Source organism: Palaemon carinicauda, chromosome 1 (genome assembly GCF_036898095.1).
Source record: "Palaemon carinicauda isolate YSFRI2023 chromosome 1, ASM3689809v2, whole genome shotgun sequence".
In the NCBI taxonomy this organism is placed as follows: Eukaryota; Metazoa; Arthropoda; class Malacostraca; order Decapoda; family Palaemonidae; genus Palaemon; species Palaemon carinicauda.
In genome coordinates, this window is record NC_090725.1 from 263,311,731 (window position 1) to 263,331,191 (window position 19,461).

Below are 19,461 nucleotides of genomic sequence, written 5' to 3' on the forward strand. Positions count from 1 at the left end.
TATATATATATATACACACACACTACCGCTAGAGAGTTATGGGGTCCTTTGACTGGCCACACAGTACTACATTGGATCCTTCTCACTGGTTACAGTTCATTTTCCCTTTGCCTACACGCACACCGATTAGTCTGGTCTATTCTTTAAGTATTCTCTTCTGTCCTCATTCACCTGACAACACTGAGATTGCCAAACAATTCTTCTTCACAGAAGGGGTTAACTACTGCACTGTAATTGTTCAGTGGCCACTTTCCTCTTGGTAATGGTAGAAGAGACTCTTTAGCTATGGTAAGCAGCTTTTCTAGGAGAAGAACACTCCAAAATAAAACCATTGTTCTCTAGTCTTAGATAGTGCCATAGCCTCTGTACCATGGTCTTCTACTGTCTTGGGTAGAATTCTCTTCCTTGAGGGTACACTAAGGCACACTATTGTATATTATTTCTATTCCTCTTGTTTTGTTAAAGTTTTTATAGTTTATATAGGAGATATTTATTGTAATGTTACTGTTCATAAAATATGTAATCTTTCCTTGTTTCCTTTCCTCACTGGGCTATTTTCCCGGTTGGAGCCCTTGGGCATATAGTCTCCTGCTTTTTCCAACTAGGGTGTAGTTTAGCATATATATATATATATATATATATATATATATATATATATATATATACATATTTTTATACACACACATATATATACATATATATATATATATATATATATATATATATATATATATATATATATATATATTATAGATTTCTTACTATCAAGACATTAATGCGTAGTAAATGGTCAATGATAAGTTAGTCTTTTTTCACACTTGTATGTATAACTCTATAGCGCCAATAAGTAGTCAGAAAATAAAGATCTGAGATTTTCTCTGATCAGCGTAACATGGTCATGTCACAGAATTTAAAAGTTTAAAGGTCACTCATGAATGACAGAGACAAGTGGCAATGACCTAGCAGGGCAATGTCCTAGAGACTGAACTTACTGTATACACATATTCTCAGCAACCCAAACCCCCTCTCAATTCAAGTCAGGACCAGGGAGGGCCAGGTAATAGGTGCTGATGATTCAGCTGATAGATTTACAAGCTCCCCCAGATCACCCATCCTTAGCTCACAAGGATGGTGAGGTTGCAAAAACTACAGAAGTCTATCGAACTTGACCAGGACTCGAACCCCAGTCCTGCAGAACGCTAAGGAGGGCTGTCTACGTTTGTGCTTAGCATAGTCATTATGGTGGCATTTAAAGCAATTGATTGTAATTTTTTGTAATATTTCTTTAAATATAAAAGAAAAAAATAACGATGAATGTAAAAAAGGAAAAATTAAGAGTTGAAGTTAGCCAAATACATGTTTCTTTACTTTACTGTAAAATATATTAGTTATATATAGTTTCTTACCATGCAATACTACGATAAATTGCGTTTTCCAATGTAGTAATTTTTTTGGTATCAATACCAGCTAATATTTGTTTATTTATTCAAACACAAGAAGTAAGTTGACATGATATTTTTCATGATTCTCTTTACAGTATTTTTTCTTAAAATTTTAGTTTATTTTTAAAAGCACTCTGAAAATAAGTGACCAAAATGGCACACTTCAGTTAGCGTGAAAATTGTAATCTAGTTATGTGATCTGATTGCAATGCATGAAACAGTAAGCTAATGAGTTGCATTGACTATGATTACGATATAGTCCTATTTAGAATATCAATTACGAAATAAAGTATATAGCCAAGATTTTTGACAGTTATTATTTTCTACTTATTATTTCCAGACTTAACATTACTTGATTGTTTTACTTCCTTTTATCAACACTCGTGAAGGATTTAACAATGGAAATCAATATATAACAGTTGGCTCTTTTACTCACTGTCCAAAGGAAAATGCAACCCTTTTGGATTATTTGGTTAGTAGTAAGCAGATTAATGAGAAACTTGATCTTCCTCATTCCTGTTTTTCCTAGGATAAACTAACTAGTTTAGTTTTTCGGTCCCGTTAAATTAAAAACCCTTTTAATGGTTATGGAGATGTAGACCTAAATGGTATTTTTTCTTCTTTTTAAAGACCGCTGATTTCTTAGCTGCTAGGTTTTCTGTTACTTTTCGTAATAAGCTAGCAAGAAATGTTCTTTTTGCACATGTTAGAGAATTGGTAATGTTACTCCATCAGATAATGTGTTTGTGGTAGCTCTATCCCTACTGATTGCCACTTAATTTCCATAACTTCCATATTATTTAAAGTTTTGGACGTCTTTTAGCAAACCGTCTAAATAGGTATCCTGAAAGTAATAAACTGTTCCCTGATTAGTACCTTGGTTTTCGCAAAGAACTTCTTACAATTTCTAATGCTATACGGAAATTTCTTGATTATGGTCAGGAAGTTCGTATGTTTGTCCTTGATTTTAGCGCTGCCATTAACCATGTTAATCATGAAGCCCTTGTTCTCAAACTCATACAGTTGGGAGTAGGTGGGCCCTTCCATAACATCATTATTGATGTTCATGTTTTAGTAATATATTGCAAAGAGTTGTTTTTAATTGGCACCATGGTGAATATGGGAATATATCTGGTGTTCCTCAGGGTAGTGTTGTAGGAAACAAGCTCGTTGCATATGCGGATGATGCTGCTCTCTTTGTATCAATTCCATCTCCTGAATGTAGATCGAGGGTTGCTAATCACTTAATAGAGAGCTAGCTAAAATTAGTACATAACAAAACTCGAGGTATGATAGTAAGTAAGTCGAAGACAGTGGCTCCTCAATATCCAGATCTCTACGTATATAATGTTTCTTTAACTTTATACGACTCCTTTAAAATTTTAGGCGTGACTCTCGATTGCAGATTTACTTTTGAGAAACATATTCGGCCTGTTTATTCTTCAGTTGCACAAAAAATGGGTTATTGTGAAAGTCTTTTAAGGCTTTCGGTGATCAATATATCCTGAAGAAGTATTTTAATTCTTCAATTCTACCTTGTTTCGAGGATTGTTCTCCTGTCTGGTCGTCAGCTGCTGACTATCATCTTGATTTGTAGGACAAAAACTCGCTGTCTATTAAAGTTCTTATTCCTGCTCTTGATATTAATCTTTGTCATCGTCGATCAGTTAGTTCTTTACATCTGGCTTAAGACTTTTCATTATTCTGCCCATCCATTATATTCAGATCTTCCCACACTGTGCCATCCTGCACGTAGTACTATGCATGCAGTTAATTCTAATAGTGTAGCATTCTCCATCATAAAAGCTCAATACTGCACAGTATTCCAGAAGCTTTATTCTAGCTGTGACCAGATTGTGGAATAATCTTAATCTGAATTTAACTCAGTGGGACTTCGGAACTTCAAACTTTCAGCGTATGCTTTATGTTGAACAGGTTGACATTAGTCTCTCTTCATAGTTTATATATGGCAGATGTATTTTATCTTTGTTAAGATCTTAAAATATTCATTACTTCTCTTATATATTTTTATTTGTTTCTTATTTCTTTTCGTCGCTAAGCTATTTTCCTTGTTGGAACCCTTGAGCTTGTAACATCTTTTTTTTGCAACTAGGGTTATAGCTTTGCTTGTAATAATGATAATAAGAATTCTAAAAAATGTCCTCATTTTTATGGCTTGGCTCTACCAGTATTTGATTATTGCCTCAACTGAATGATAGCAGAAATCATGGAAAGGACAGATATCTTCTTCGTATTCCAGGCAGGAGAATTTTCATGTTAACGTATCAGTGTTTGTCATGTATACAACGATAACAGATCACCTGAAAAAGACCTGCCATGGAGGAGGGTACGCAGACCTGACGCCGTCATTGCATGCCCGAATAATCGGGTGTGTCTTGGGTTGCGTGCTCGTATAGTCTGATGCTTGCAGGATGGCGTGCGGAAGTGGTTCGATGACTTAGGAGCTTATCATTGAAATGGATTACTTTGGTGGAACATTGTTAGGAGTCTTTTCTTGGAAGAAATCAATCAGGTTCTTGCATAACATTACTTTACACAGGCAGTTTTGCTTTGCAGTAAATCGTTGCCAAACTTGAATTTTGGAGGTATAGTTTGGGATTTGTAATAAAAAGTAAATTGGCTTTTAGAATAGTGATAACTAAATGTTCACCCCCATTTGAAATATTGGAAAATCGGGCAGATTTCCTTACTTCTTAGAATAGCTTGGTAAGCTGTTAACCATTCATTAGACTGGAAGAAATGCAGCTTTTGCTAAGGTTTGATTAGATTACTGACAAAATGAAAAGGCTCTCATATAACGTTTCTAGAAGCCAGATTTGGATAACTTCAGATAAAATCACTTTACCAATTTTAGGAAAACACTGCTGTTCTTTGATAGATATTCTCCGTCAAATCTAAATAGTCCAGTACACTTTAAACGCATTTTATCCCCAAATTTTGTATTTTTATCCCTCATACATTATTATTTATCGTCAACCATTGGTTAGATTATTTGCTTTAGCAATCCACACCTTTTGCGTAACTTCTGACAGACAAGCGAACTGAAACTCTTGTCCGAGATGATAATGAGCTCACATATATATATATATATATATATATATATATATATATATATATATATATATATATACATATATGTATATATAATTCTGTTTATTTTATAAGTTTGAAGGAGTTTTCCATTTATTCTTTATTTGTGATAAGGGTTGGAAAGTCAAACACAAGATTTGTGGAATATGTTTCTGATATTATAGACTTTCCCTTATATTTTTTCTATGTTGCATGGTATACCCTGAAAGTTCCCCCTGACTTCCAAAGTGTCGTAAAAAAATAAAGAACCCAGAAAGTTTCAGGTCTAAGAGAATAATTTCCTAAGAGGCGAAGACAGAGGAATGTTCTGGTTCAGTGATATTTGACCTCATTTGGCCTGAGGCCTACGTTGCCTCTAGCTTAATATGCTGATAATAAGTATAATGACAATAAGAATGTTATCAAATCTAAAACGCCTACAAGATATTTCAGTAATTATGTTTCAAGTTTTTTTTTATTTGCTTTCAAATTTGTTTTGTAAATTTTTTTTGTTTCTTTTTTTTTCTTTTTTTTTTTACGAAATTAGCTGCACCTTTGTGCTACATATAAGATAAAATAATCGAAAAATTAGAAGTCTTGGGTTGAGTGGGCATTCAGAGAAATGAATTTAATTGATATATCTTATGGTGAAGGTAAAGATTATGCTTAAAGAAAATTATCATACAATTAATTGTTGAATCAAATGTTTGATTTCTATCTTTGAATTTCTGTGACAGACAATGAATTTAATGTTGATATACTCTCTCTCTCTCTCTCTCTCTCTCTCTCTCTCTCTCTCTCTCTCTCTCTCTCTCTCTCTCTCTCTCTCTCTCTCTGAAAGCACGTTTGCTTTCCCGTTCTGGGTGAGTTGAGGTCCTTAAGCACAGGAAATTACGACTAACAAAGACCCCAACTTATTGTCTCTCTCCCTCCCCGACCGAGGAAGTATTATAGCCTCGCCTAAAGGGCTAAGATGGGATGTCGTCCTCCGCTCACCCTCACCATCTCCGCCTTCAATATTGTTAGTGTCTGGTCACTATCAAATCGTGGGAGATGCGCTTTTGGGAAATATCGTAGAATTTTCTCTCATTCATTTTATGGTACTCTACGATTGGTACTTTCTTTTTTGCTCTTTTTATTAGTCTATCTTTGAGAAAATCGGAGCAACATTATTACTTCCTGTCTGGAAGTGTAATTTGAAAATTCGATTCTCACGAATTATTTCATCGAATGTTTTAATCTCTTTTTTTTTCTTGTAACTTTTAGAAGACTTCTTCAATATGACGATACATAATCTAAATGGTATTTTTGGTCCTTGAAAACAGTGCCCAAGCTTTCCTTCTTTGTATCTTGTATAAAATACTAATACATATATACAATTACTAGTGTTTTATATATATATATATATACATACCTACTTACACACACATATATATATATATATATATATATATATATATAGAGAGAGAGTATATATATATTATATATATACACACACACACACATATATATATATATATATATATATATATATATATATATATATATATATTCTTACAAAGCTGGTCTAGCATAAGGGTAAATATTTTATTCATGTTTTTCATTTGTCTATTTAAGAGATATATAGCCAGCTTGTAAGGTGACCTCCACTTACGTAGGTTTAAGTAAATGTATGTAAATTACATAAAACTTTCATCATACGTTTAATTGTATTTTTATTCAGTTTCTTATTTGTAAATTTACGTTATTTTTAAGAATTCACTCTTTATTTCATGTAATTTTTTTTTACGAAGTCTTATGTAATCTCGTTTAGGTATGCTGTATCACACACGCGAGGTAATGGCACAAGGGGTTACATGATTTTTTTTGTTTCCACCCAATTAGAAAGTGCATGAAAATTCTCGAATTAGATTTGCTCTTTCTTTTTTGTCACAAGAGGTAGGTGGGCAAAGTTAGGTGAGAAAGGGTTGTCGCACAAGCAAGGTTAGTACCCCTCTTCAGTTTACTACATTGGCAGCCGTGCCTTACACCGCTAGACAGTTGCGTCCATGGATCGAAAATTATCTATTAGAAAATTCTAGACGAATTAAGTCAATAGATATAGACCCTAGGAATTCATAAGGAGCAGAAAAGACCCAGCCTATTCCTTTGAAAGAGCCAACGTCCACCAGCCCTCTCTCCTCTCGAGTGTGTAAAGAGTTATTCTCTCAAAAGTGAATAAGTGATTTTTTATCCAACACATATTGTGTATAGTGTCGTTCAAACGTTGGTGAAATTATTGGATGTTATTTCAAGTAGTGTGTGTTAATGTGAGTACATTTTATTATATAAGTTTTTGTAACTGGCTCTGTGAGATTAGTTTAAACAGCGAAGTGTATTAATTTTGCTTAACTGTTTGGTAACCTCGTGTGAACCAAAAGACTTAAGTGTAATGGTTACATATGTGTAAATTTCATTATTGTATGTTCATCAGAGTGTTGAGGTGTTAACTCTTTTCATTAATTATCAAAGTTAAATATTTTTATAGATTAATTTCCAGTGAAACAAGTATAATTTTTTCAAGGTATGTTTCTTTTGTCTTAGTCTAAGGATTAGTTCAGATTTAATATTTCGAGACTTTATTTTTGGCGATAATTCTTGTGAATTGATGTTGTATTTTTATAGAATATATTTATTTTTGTAAAGTGTGTATTATATATATTGCTGTCTGGGAGTTGCTTAATATTCTCAGAGCTCTGGTATTATTTTTAAGTGTAACAGATTTATGTAATAATAAACAGTGAGTTTGGAGGTCAGGAGCTTCTATACTTTGCCAGCCATAATGATATATATATATATATATATATATATATATATATATATATATATATATATACTGTATATATATGTGTATATATATATATATATATATATATGTAAGTATATATGCACACTTATTCATTTAGTTATTTATTAATATCCAAATATATATAGTTTATATATATAGACACACACACACACACATATATATATATATATATATATACATATATATACATACATATATTTATATATATATATATACACATACATGCATACATAAATACATACCTTTCTGAGTAGGGATACCTTAACGCAATGAAAGGGTTTGCTTATCGCCATGATCAGCAAAGCCGTGTACTAGTCAGGGCCACCCATAATAGGTTGGTTTGCTGTGAGCAATTAAACCAAAATATCCCACTATTACCAATCCGCACTGACTAGCGTGGTAATGAAAACTGACCAAATTCTAGAAATCCAGATATGATAAATGACGTGTCCGAGCCTGCAATTGTTGTTGTTGCTGTTGTATATATATATATATATATATATATATATATATGTATGTATGTATATATATATATATATGTATGTATGTGTGTGTATATATATATATATATATATATATATATATATACACATCTAGCAGCATTTTCATTAGGTTTTGTGCAAAATATCTTAAAACTTTGATATGCGTTTTTATGAAGTAGAGTTGAATAAATGGAACGATAAAATAACAAACTCGGGAAGTGCGAAGAGCATGCCCAAACCATCTCCATCTACCCCTCACCAGGATCTTATCCACAAATGGCGCTCGAGTAATCTCTCTTATAGTTTCATTTTTAATCCTGTCCTGCCATTTAACTCCCAATATTCTTCTTAGGGCTTTGTTCTCAAATGTGATAAACCTGTTGGAGATTATTTCTTTGTCATACCACGACTCATGTCCATACATTAATACAGATCTCACTAAAATGATATAGTTTGTTTTTATATATAATTTCAGGCTATTTGATATCCAAATTTTACCTAACCTAGCCATTGTCTGATTTTCTTTTTTAAATCTTTCATTAAACTCCAATTTTAAAGACCCTGTATTAGAGATTATAGTTCCTAAATTTTTAAATGATTTGACCTCATTAATCCTTTCTCTTTCCAATGATATTTCATCTTCCATTGTATTTTCCGTTCTCATCATCTCTGTCTTTCTTCTATTTATCTTGAGCCCAACCTCATGTGATATTTCAATCATTCTGGTAAGTAAGCATTGAAAATCATGTGGTGTTCTGCTAACAAGGACAGTTTCCTTAGCATACTCTAGGTCGGGTAATTTCCTATTACCAATCCAGTCCAATCCTTCCCTACCATCTCCAACTGTTCTACGCCTTACGAAATCCATGAGGAGGATAAACAACATTGGTAATGCGATGTTCACTGGACATTCATTTGATTGGACTCCACTAACATTAACTTTGCACTTGCTATGCTCATGAACAGACTTAATCAAATTTACATATTTTAGAGGAACTTCATAGTAACGCAGGACTCTCTACAAAATTAGGTGTACACTGTAAAAGGAGTTTTCATAGTCCACAAATGCCATTAAAAGTGGATTTCTATATTCTACACACTGCTATATCACATGTCTTAAAATGAAAATTTGGTCAGTGCAACTTCTACCTTTTTGTAAATACTACTTTTTCATCTCAGCTTTTCATTAATCTTTCTCTCTAGTCTCTTTAGAATAAGCATATTACATATTTTCATGACAACTGACATACGTGGTATGCCTTTGTAATTAATGCAAGTCTCCTTTTTTAGCTATTTTCACCAACAGTCATAATTCCCATACATCAGGTTTTGCTCCTTCATGCCACATTTTACAAAACAATCTTGTAAGTATTCTGGGGGTCACTTCATTTTCAACCAGTATCATCTCATCAGTTATTCCATGGTAATATATATATTCCATTTCCTGAGTTTTTTATGGATAGCTTCGAATTCAAACACACTGAATTCATTCATGGGCACATCAATGTCTTCATCAGCTTCAGGTATATCAATCAAATTATTCCCTTCGTATCTCCTATTCATGACCTCACTAAAGTGTTCCATCCAACGTTGCCTCTCTTCATCTTCTGTTTTTATAACAGATTCATCTCTGTTTGATGGGTATATGCTTCTTCTTCTTTGCCCCAGTAGAGATTTCATTGATAATTATATGAGCAATCCTTACACCATAGCCACTCCCTGAGTTCACAGTTTAGTCAGCACCATCTGCTTTCCTGTCTAAACACTCTATCCAGTTATTCCTGGCTTTTCTTTTAATGTCAGTGTCATTACTGCAATGCTTAGCATGCCCTACCTTGTAATTTTCATTACTTCCTCGAAAACTTTCTTCAATAAATTTCTGTCTTTGTTTCCTTTTTATAGTATCCCAAGTATTTTTTGATATCCATGGCTTTCTCCTTGTAACTGCGTGTCACAAGACTTCACTACCAACTGACTGATAAACGTTCTTAATGTCACAACATTCTTCATCAATTGTCTGTTCTTCATCTCTCAAAGTCTCTAAGTCTGCGAATCGATTCCAACATCCAATTGTAAATATTTCTCTGTGCTCATCTTCTCGAAGCTTAGTTGTATCAAACCTAGGTATTCTATCAATATTTCTGTAGGGTGCTTTCAGTGTTAATTTCAGTGTGGTAATGAGGAGCTGGTGGTCACTACCAATATCTACACCTCTATAGCTTCTTGTATTTCTCAGAGTCCTCCTTATGTCTTTATTAAAAGCTATATATTTACAGTATATATATATATATATATATATATATATATATATGTATATATATAAATATATGTATATATATAAATATATGTATATATATAAATATATGTATATATATATATATATATATATATATATATATATATATATTGCTATTGGGTGCTTTCAGTTTTAATTTCAGTATGGCAATGAGGAGCTGGTGATCACTACCAATATCTACACCTCTATAGCTTCTTGTGTTTCTCAGTCCTCCTTCTCTCTCTATTAAAAGATATATATATATATATATATATATATATATATATATATATATATATATATATACTGTATATATATACATATATATATATATATAATATATATATATATATATATATATATATCTATAAATATATATATCTATATATGTATATCGATTAAAAGATATATATATATATATATATATATATATATATATATATATCTATATCTATATATTCATATATATATATATATATGCATATATATACTGTGTATGTATATATACACACACATATGTATATATATATATATATATATATATATATATATATATATATATCTATATATCTATATCTATATCTATATATACATACATATATATATGTATATATATATATATATATATATATATATATATATATATATATATATATATAAAGAGGACTCTGAGAAATGTAATAAGCTACAGAGATACCGATGTCGGTAGTGATCACCATCTCCTTGTTGCCACAATTCTCTGCTTGAGCGAAAATTGAAAATACTACGACTGTCCCGTTGTGGATCTTGATTAAAAAAAAAGTTGCACTTTAATGATTCGTGACCTGTCTGTGAAAAGACAAGATGAAACGAGGACTCCAATGACAACATTCTTTTGCAATGTTGAATCATTGGGAAAAGGGAATCATTGTTGTCACTTGTTCGTGATATTGTTTGTGGAACAATATTTTGTATAAATGGAAGCTGAGTCATCGCATGCCTTTGTGTTTATTTTATGGTAGTATGTTGTTTAGTCAGGTAAAAGCATGTTGGATATTTGGAGTTTATTATAAATTTCTGTGTATAGTTTTCAAGTCTGCTCCTTGGTTTGGGGAGGATTTTAAACTAGTTATAGGAAGGTTTTCGTGCTTAGTTATACACAGTATCCGAGCTAGCAAGAGAGAGAGAGAGAGAGAGAGAGAGAGAGAGAGAGAGAGAGAGAGAGAGAGAGAGAGAGATTTTCTGTGTACTCAAAGATTGTCTTAAGATCTTCTTTTTGGCACTTTGTATTTATGCAGTTACTGTATTGTTTTAGAACTGTTTTAGAAGCTGGCCTTTTTTCTCATTTTTAAAAGTACATAAATCTTAAATGTTCTATAATTAAGTTTGTTCTTTATTTATATTTGTGTTGTCTCAAGTTACCAGTTTTTAATTAATCTTACTCCAATCTGCATCAATTATCATTGATGTTATGATGCCATATAATCATCAATTATTTATTCTTTATGCACAATTTTAATTAAATTTGTTCTAGTGAACCTGATGTCAATAAAAGCATCATTGACCATTATTAAATATATCCTAAATACGACGAATAAACAACAGATTTTATTAAGAAATCACTCCTGTTCCTTTTTTATATATTATGTTCTATCGGCAATTTGTACAGGTAGACAGAAAAATTACTGGCACACCAATCTGAGGAAGTTTACCCTATCACACACTTACTGCCTGACAGGTTCCTGTATACAGCTACACCTACCACCTCTGCCATATCTCCCTATATTAACCGTCTGGTTACTCGCAGTGAGAGTGTAACAGGGTGCATTACCTCAGAGTGAGGTGTGCCAGAAATTCATGCGTCCAACTGTACATCTGGCCAGAGGTCCAGCTTACTTGAAGAAGAGTATGAATGAAATGTTTTACGGAATGATTTAGTGAATTAATGCTCTCGGACATGATGATGTAACATTTCCCATTAAAGTATATAGGCGTTTTTCCCAGTTCACTATTCCTGGTAAGATTTGTTATACAACCGCACTCGTTCTTAATGGTAAAATACTTTTGTACAGTTTTTTTTCTATTTCCCAACTGACTTCATTAAGATGATACAGTTAGAGAGAGAGAGAGAGAGAGAGAGAGAGAGAGAGAGAGAGAGAGAGAGAGAGAGAGATTAATCCACCCTATTATTGCATATTTCCAAGATGTGGAGATATTCGTAAACTTCAGAGATGGTTGCCGAAGGTCGCTAGGCAAGAGTAGATTAAGGAATGAGTAAATTCAAAAGTGATAAAGTGATTAAAGTTTTGATTATTATGATAAAAATTTATTCATTAAAAATAGCTCTTAATGCCTGATTTTGAAAGTCAATTAGTAAAAAGGTTGTGTAAAAATGAAAAAATAAATAATGTAATATCCAATTCGCAGAAATGGTTTAATGTAAGTTTTGCGTTTTGTAGAGAGAGAGAGAGAGAGAGAGAGAGAGAGAGAGAGAGAGAGAGAGAGAGAGAGATATGCTTCAGTATTCATTAATGATAACCTTCATGAGGTTCAATACTACACAGTATTTTAGAAGTTTTATTCATCTATGACCAAGTTGTGGAATGATCTTCGTAATCGGGTTGTTGAATCGGTAGAACTTTATAAGTTGAAACTTACAGCAAATGATTTTATGTTGAACAGGCTGACATCAGTCTCTTTTCATAGTTTATATATGGAAGCTCTGTTTTAATGTTGTTACTGTTCTTGAAATATTTTATTGTTTTATTGTTGTTACAGTTCTTAAAATATTTTATATAAATTTTTATTACTTTTCATATAATTTATTTATTTCCTTATTTCCTTTCCTCACTGGGCTATTTTTCCCTATTTGAGTCCTTGGGCTTACATCCTGCTTTTCCAACTAGGGTCATAGCTTAGCTAGTAATAATAATAATAATAATAATAATAATAATAATAATAATAATAATAATAATAATAATAAATCATAAATTTTACGAGGTGGAGATAGATTCTTGAAGTGCAGAAGTAAAAGTAAATGACTCGGTTTATTAAATAAATAACCTATAACATATAACGTATTCAAACAATTATTATATCTACGTTATGCCAACTGCATAATGTTATTTGAAAAAAAAAAAAAACGGTACAAATTGCATGATAGATCTATCACTGAACGATGAAGGGTTCGACATGCAACGCAGTGCAAGAATCTGTTTGAGATATGTCGAAATCAAGAAAAAGTGAATCTTAATCCAGTTGAAAATGATTCCACCTTTTGCGCAGGGAAGCATAGAAGTAGTTTTACAACTTCATATAGCAGAATGGGATTAGTCCTCCAGGAAAGGCCGCCTATTGTTATCCACGATAAGCTTTCTCCTCGGGAATACTCGTTGTCCTTGTGGGTGTTCTGCTAAAAGCAGGATCTGGAGTTGTTGATTTCCCCGTTATATGGTTGCTTGGACAACGCTTCCCGCCCTGACCTCTTTCCAGCCAGTAGAGCTTTTAGCTACAGGCTCTAATAACGATAAATATGAGGGCGTTCATTATTATTGTTATTAGCATTATTATTAATACTAATTCTATCATTATTACTACTAGGTTGTAGACTTTCTGCAAAATTCCTCGTAAGCATTGTATTAAGAAACCGCGTAAAAAATTTATAATTCTTTAAATATATTTTTCAATAGACGCTACAGCAATTTTTTTTTATGCAATTGGCGAAGAATAGGATTTCATGAGAATCTATAAAGACATACTAATCACTATTAGCATTGGGGAAAGCCCTTTTTCGTCTTCAAGCCTTGTTTTTTTATGTAAGATTCATGCAAGGACTCGTGTCCAAATTCTCTCTCTCTCTCTCTCTCTCTCTCTCTCTCTCTCTCTCTCTCTCTCTCTCTCTCTCTCTCTCTCTCTCTCTCTCTCTCTCTCTCTATATATATATATATATATATATATATATATATAAATAAATATATAATTCTATGTGTGTATATATAATCATATGAATATCACATAAAATTTATATATTCCTATATCCATCTATATCATCCATCATTACTCAATCTGCCTGATTTCTTTTTACGTCCAGTAACCTTCCTCTTGCTTAATTTTACTCCTGACGATCACTACATTCAATCATCTTTAAACTATTTCAGTATTTTCAGTTGTTTCTCTTGGGTGTCACCAATTTAAAGTGGATCACAGCAACCATTCCGCTCTCCAAGTAAAACTAATCCTTTTCCCAACCTGACGCCCACATCTACTCCCCTTGTCTCTTGTCTCACACCCACCTTTACACCAAACAAGCCGCTCTCAGTCTACATATTCTATCAATTGCCTTGCTTCGACCATAGAATCTTTCATATGCACTGTTAAAAATTTGCATTAAAAAACGGTAAATGTCTGGCAACATTTATTCTAGTAAAAACCCTGGATTGATTGATTGATTTAAGGTTTTCTGTCAGGAAGCCGGGAAACTTCAAATCAATCAATCAGTCCAGGATTTTTACCGTTTTAAAAATGGATATATTGACGTAAAAGAGTGAGATTACGGTCACCAACCCGAAAAAAGATAATAACAAAGTAAGGTAAAATTACGGTCGCCTCTATTTTACTGAAATACGGTTGGGAACAGCATATTTTTCCGGAGAATTCCCGATTGAAATTACGGTTTTTTTCTAAGTGTGTCCTTTGCAAGTTATGTGTTCTACAATACATCTTCAGCTCCATTCACATTGCCTCTGTATTGATAAGTATTATTCAGTGTTTTTTTTTTTCTTTACCATGCAAATATCTCCATAACTCTTTCATAAGAGACATTTGGTTCCCACGCTTTCTTTTCTTGAATGATTGTTATTCCTTCACTTTCTGTTGTCACTCCATTCGCCGCTATGGTAATTGCCCTCCTCTTAAGAGTCTCCTGAATATTTTCGTCAAAATTTCCCCAAACCATCCCGCTCTTGCGTAATTCAACTCTGCCTTCAATCAAACTTCCATGTTCTGCCAATCCTCAAAATACTCTCTATTATTCAATGTATTCAATATCTATTTATTTGCATATGCTAATATGAAACCAATTTGTTCATTATTTTTACCATTTACTAGTAAAACAACTCATTCCCCAAAGTTCTTGTTTATTTATTCCCTTATTTTTCATTTGTAATTCTCTCTCTCTCTCTCTCTCTCTCTCTCTCTCTCTCTCTCTCTCTCTCTCTCTCTCTCTCTCTCTCTCTCTCTCTCTCTCTCTCTCTAAATGATAACCTCTTGTTTCATGTATCTGCATTTCAGTAATATTTCTATTATGCACTAAATCTGTCATTTCCTCCTCTACGTGAAGTTATCAATTCCTTTCCTTACACTCTATCAACAAACTCCTTTGAGTCCTGATGACCTTATATACGGATTTTTCACAGTCCTCAAGTATTCCTTATACCTTCCTGTTTTTACCCGTTACTCGAATGTCATATGTTTTTCCAAATAAAGTCTTTGCAACATCATTTTAAACATCTATCTAACTTTAATTTATTTCTGTCTAGACTTTCATCATGACAATATAATGATAGATATACACTGACATATACATATTTATATGTCTTGATAACTCATTGGTTTTCCGTAGTTTGGACTAGAGTTTAAACACTGCTCAGTTTTGATAGAATCCCTAGAAACATTGTCCTACTAGCCATGTGTACAGGGGTTGGGTTAGGATTGAGGATATGCGGATTTCTGGGACTGCGTTCTGACCCCTATTATCACTCACAAGTCTACACAACTGAAATATATATATATATATATATATATATATATATATATATATATATATATATATATATGTATCGATCTATCTATCTATCTATCTATCTATATATATATATATATATATATATATATATATATATATATATATATATATATATCACTCAGTTTACGACATTTATGCAGCTAATTTTTCTGAATGACTAAAATCAGTGCTACATGCATCAAGAGACCTTTCATTATTCTTATACAACTGGTTTGAAGAAATAAAACTTGTGTATTTCTCCTTACACTTTTATAATTTAAACTTGCGCTTGAAGAAGAGGCAATTCTCAGAAGTGCTCTCGTTATTTATCCTGGGTCGGCTGCACGTTGTTATGTTACCTGTTTTATTTGGGCTGAAAATATTTTGTTATTAATGTTATCATCATTATTATTATTCAACATAAGTGCACTTTTATGTTGAATAAATCTGATATATTATTCATTTGTCGCGTAAGCTTACAAGCATTATAGTACTCATGTTATGCACGTAGAAATGTATAGCAAATATAAATATAGAAATATTACTGTTTTATATATATAAGCAATATATATGTATATATATATATATATATATATATATATATATATATATATATATATATATCCATCTTTTAATTTTGTTTTATTGTATACGTTTGTCTTTTATCTACATTGGAAAATCAATGCAATGCATGCAAATTTTATGTTGGTAGTATATAAAGAAAGACTTTATGAGTAAATTGTTTTTAATATTATTATATACTTATCAGACAATTAACCATTTCATATGCATAAAAGAAAATTGGAAAATGCCTGACTGGTGATTTTACAGTTCCTCCCTAACTTCTCCTGGCTGAGCGTTTATCCTATGCGGGTGATGTTAGTTTATCCAGAGCAGTCTTTGAGTCGGAATCTCAGGTATAATGTCTTGTGTCTGTATGCGGTTCACTACGTTTGTCTAAGGAACTTTTAGGATCTTGTTATTATATCTTGAAAGATTTCTTTTGTACTCTTTTTTCCATTTGGAAGTATCATATTGAAAAACTATAAAATGGAAAATATTCTATCTTCTTTGATTAAGTAATGAGAGTTAATTGAAGGTGTCGGCCTTTAGAGATCGTACGTTTGGCAGCAACGTCAGGAAGCAGTGCCCACCCCCAATATGCCCCTAAGGCAACCTGTGCTCTCATCTCTCAAGATCCTTTAGCTGTTTGCTAATTCTCTGTAATTCCGAGTTCTGGGCACCATAAATGGTATTCACTTCGTCATTTTAGTGTTTTACCCAATAGTATTAGATCAACGTGTCTTCTCGACTTATAAGAAAGTATAAAATGCAAAATAGCCTCAAAATGGCCAATATCATAAGTCGGGCACTGGATCCAAGTCCGTGAGAGTTAGGAGGGCAATTTGGCATCTGGAGTGGATGTTCGACGTTACGCCTCAGTCAAGTGTTGGTCAGCTCAGTGGGCACAGTTGTGGGTAGTCTTCTTTTTTTACCTGATTGTGCTGCCGACTTGTTTGTTTTCTAAAGGACAATTAAAATTCTCACCGACTGTGAATTCATAACAATTGTTGTCAAAGGATGTGATGGTTAAGAGTTGTGTTTATTTGGGCGAGAAAGTCCGAGAATTGCATCTATAATTGATATTGGAAAGTGTCAACTTGTGTTTCTTAAGTGTTGGGAAGAAATCAAAGTAGGTTTGTGTGAGTTGGAAAGACCTGTTGCTGCTGCTACTACTACTACTACTATTACTACCTTTACTACTACTACTACCGTTGCTATTGCTGCAAGTACCATTGGTATTTTGAGCAGCTACTACTGCTCACTGCTCCTTTTTTCCTCTCCAGTTCCTCATACTATTGCTCCTGGAGAGATAGGAGCATTGGGGAGTAACATCCAACGAGACAGGTGAGTTAATAATTGCTTGTGAAACGTGTCTTTGAAATTTGGAGGAGGGGGCAACAAAGCATAGCTGTAAAAGGGGGGCGGGAGCGTTGAGATGCGATTTATCCATATTCTGGAAGACCCTAACATTTTGTGTTACTGTTATTAATATGCGATGCTCTACTTATCTAGTATAAACCTGGTTATCGGCCCCTTCGACGTCCAGTCTTGTCGATGAATTTCTTGTGCATTTGCATTGCAGTGGCAACGTTTTCAGTTTTTGTTATCGAATTCTAATTTGATTCGAAACCAAACATTTCGTAATGGTGGAACAAGTTATGGAAAAGTATATTATAATTATATAATTTTTTTTCCATCACCAGGGTATTCTCTTCCGTTAGACAAATTTAGGCATTTTAGTTAACTATAGATCTATTTTCTATATGTGGCCAATTTAAATCTTAAGCCTTCGAAAACCTGAATTTATAACTTCCTTAATGACTCCAGCTTTTAGCCTTGAACAATGTAGAAATTGACCTTCTGATTATAGGAAACCAGCGAGAGCTATTGCTGTGCGTGTGTTAACGGGTTTCCCCAAACGATAAGAGGAAAAGGGATAAGCAAATTGAATATTTATGTAACTATTGTCAATTTGAAATACAAACGGCTATTTCCAAGGCATTGGAAAGGCTTATTGTAGATCAAAAGTTTTTTTTCATACAGATGATATGAAATAGCCAACACGAAATTCCCAAATATTTGGTTGATATCAAAAGGCTTATGACAGATTGGAAGTCAGTCGGCCGTTTTAGTTCATGGTCGGCCTTCTTTTCGTCTGTCATCTGTCATCAGATGGAGTCTGTCGAGATCATTTGTTAAGCGTCGAATAAGTCTCTTTCAATTTGTCCGATTCCTCAGTTTTTATGAGCTGGAAGATCTCGATCTAAATAGTGTTCAAAATGAGAAACTTTTTAATATGTGCTTTAACCTTTTACGATTATTAGCATCGCTTCTCTTTGTTTATCATTAAAATGTTTGTGAAGGCAGCTTTATGTTGTTTGGCTTTAAACTCTTGTTTAGTTTTATGTCTATTAAAGTGGGTGCTGTGACTGATAGGTGCAGGATGCTGCTCGTGTTTTCTAGTCCGTGGCTAGGTCCTGGTCTACTAAAACTAATCTACCTACCTAGCTTTAAATGGGTATCAAATTCCCTATCAATATATACTTTACGAATAAAAGAAAATGGAGCTAGTGACTTTATTCTTATATTATCATAAAACGTGGGTATATATATATATATATATATATATATATATATGTATGTATATATATATATATGTATGTATATATATATATATGTATGTATATATATACATTTTATATATATATATATATATATATATATATATATACTGTATATCTGTGTGTGAATGCATATTCTCTCTCTCTCTCTCTCTCTCTCTCTCTCTCTCTCTCTCTACCATCCGCCATTTTCTAAATGTTATTAGCCTCTCGTTTACTATATATATATATATATATATATATATATATATATATATATATATGTATATATACTGTATAAGTGGGCACACAACTTGGATTCATGCCCAAAACTATGTTATATTTATTGTTACCGTGAAACCTCTATGTGTTGGCTTTGTCTTTCCCTGGTTTCCTTCA

At 32.7% G+C, this 19,461-nt stretch overlaps 1 protein-coding gene across 2 annotated transcripts in view; it reads left to right on the forward strand.

The window, feature by feature from the left end:
• Nucleotides 1-19,461, forward strand: part of Ntan1 (N-terminal amidohydrolase 1) — a 336,882-nt gene that overhangs the window by 104,988 nt on the left and 212,433 nt on the right. The window contains exon 1 of one of the 2 annotated variants that reach the window (XM_068389999.1): nt 17,326-17,806. The exons of the other annotated variant lie outside the window; for it this stretch is intronic. The gene's annotated coding sequence lies outside the window, so the exon portion shown is untranslated. Of the gene's footprint in view, nt 1-17,325; nt 17,807-19,461 lie in introns of those variants that run through there. 2 annotated transcript variants of the gene reach the window in all.